Source organism: Penaeus chinensis, chromosome 14 (assembly GCF_019202785.1).
Source record: "Penaeus chinensis breed Huanghai No. 1 chromosome 14, ASM1920278v2, whole genome shotgun sequence".
NCBI classification, from domain to species: Eukaryota; Metazoa; Arthropoda; class Malacostraca; order Decapoda; family Penaeidae; genus Penaeus; species Penaeus chinensis.
This window is the reverse complement of record NC_061832.1, coordinates 19,389,465-19,391,964: the sequence shown is the minus strand read 5'-3', so window position 1 is coordinate 19,391,964 and position 2,500 is coordinate 19,389,465.

The following is a 2,500-nucleotide window of genomic DNA, read 5'->3' as shown; positions in this document are numbered from 1 at the left end:
ATAATAATAATAATAATAATAATAATAATAATAATAATAATAATGAATAATAATAATAATAATAATAATGCTAATAATAATGCTAATAATAATAATAATAATAATAATAATAATAATAATAATAATAATAATGGTAATGATGATTATAATAATAATGATAATAAAATTAATAATGATAATAATGATAACGATATTGATAATAATAATATTGATAATGATAATGTAAGGTGGCCTCCCACATCCCGCCATCTCTCCCTCATCTCGCCGCCAGCCTCCCCAACATCTCTCCCTCATCTCGCCGCCAGCCTCCCTGCCATCTCTCCCTCATCTCGTCGCAAGCTTCCCCAACATCTCTCCCTCATCTCGTCGCCAGCTTCCCCAACATCTCTCCCTCATCTCGCCGCCAGCCTCCCCAACATCTCTTCCTCATCTCGTCGCCAGCTTCCCCAACATCTCTCCCTCATCTCGCCGCCAGCCTCCCCAACATCTCTCCCTCATCTCTTCGCCAGCTTCCCCAACATTTCTCCCTCATCTCGCCGCCAGCCTCCCCGACATCTCTCCCTCATCTCGCCGCCAGCCTCCCTGCCACCTCTCCCTCATCTCGCCATCAGCTTCCCCAACATCTCTCCCTCATCTCGCCGCCAGCTTCCCCAACATCTCTCCCTCATCTCGCCGCCAGCCTCCCAGCCATCTCTCCCTCATCTCGCCGCCAGCCTCCCCAACATCTCTCCCTCATCTCGCCGCCAGCCTCCCCAACATCTCTCCCTCATCTCGCCGCCAGCCTCCCCAACATCTCTCCCTCATCTCGCCGCCAGCTTCCCTTCCATCTCTCCCTCATCTCGCCGCCAGCCTCCCTGCCATCTCTCCCCCATCTCGCCGCCAGCTTCCCCAACATCTCTCCCTCATCTCGCCGCCAGCCTCCCAGCCATCTCTCCCTCATCTCGCCGCCAGCTTCCCCAACATCTCTCCCTCATCTCGCCGCCAGCTTCCCCAACATCTCTCCCTCATCTCGCCGCCAACCTCCCTGCCATCTCTCCCTCATCTCGCCGCCAACTTCCCTAACATCTCTCCCTCATCTCGCGCGCCCTGACATCTCGCAGCCCGGTCAATGCTTGCTGCAATCGTCCTAGTTAGATTTCTCTGTGTGCATATGTTCACCTATTTCTCTTTGACTGTTCCATGCTTCGTTGATTTGTACGAGTCACTTCTGTTTGAGTTTGCCCTTTGACACCGCCCTCTCGTCTGCGATTCATTTATACGCAAATTATTTTTCGCTTCTTTGGTGAGCTTCATGGTTACTTACATCATTTTTTATGATCTATTTATTTTTACCTTACTTTTCTGTCATTTTTTTTTCTTTCTATGAAGCTTATTCTCATTTTAGGAAATACCTGTTTTAGTGTCATATTATTTTCTGTTATTCTTCTTTCTGCCTATTCCACATTAAGTATATATTTTTTATGCTTTATCTTGTTATGAAAATCATTTTTTCATGATTTTGGTATCTTTCCTAATGTTTTTTGTACATTTTTTTTTTTTTTACGAACGATGTCTGGCGTGGCTTATGACGTCACGAACTTTATAAATATAAGCCACGTCGAGCGGGAAACAGATTTATTCTCCTCGAAACAACGGCGCTTTGCTCTCCTCCCGGGTGATTTTCCTTACTAAGCGGAAGGTGGAAAACTCGGCACGTCTAGGCATCACATCACGCGAGAAAAAAAAAAAAAAAAAATTCATGTCGATTTTCTTTATGCATAGGAGCTGGACATGATTCTTTTGTTTTTGATATTAAATATAAACCAGAGTTTTATAGATTTTACATGGTAGACTAAGCTTGTGAATATTACTGGATTATGATATTTTTTTTATTGTTTTATTTGATCTAAATAATTTATTTGGCATTATTCTCATACGAAATGCCGAGTTGTTTATATGGAAAATCATTCGCACTACCACTTCTTAGGAATCAACAATGACAGTGAACCCATTACATATAGATTAATATTTGCAACGAAGCCACACTACCCCACCACAATAATGTTAATAATTATACTATTAATAATGATAATAATATTGATTATAATAATAATAGTAATAATAATGATAATAATAATAGTAATAATAATGATAATAATAATAATGATAATAATAGTTGTAGTAATTTTAATAATTGTAATAATAATAATGATGATGATGATGATGATTATGATAATCATGATGATAATAAAGATGATAATAATAATAATAATAATAATAATAATAATAATTAGTAGTAGCAATATTAATAACTGTAATAACAATAATGATGATGATGATGACTATGGTAATCATGATGATAATAATGGTAATAATAATAATAATGATAATAATAATAATAATAATGATAATAATAATGATAATGATAATAATAATAATAATAATGATAATAGTAACAATAATAACAATAACAATAGCAATAATGATAATAATAACGATAATGATGATGATAATTAAATGA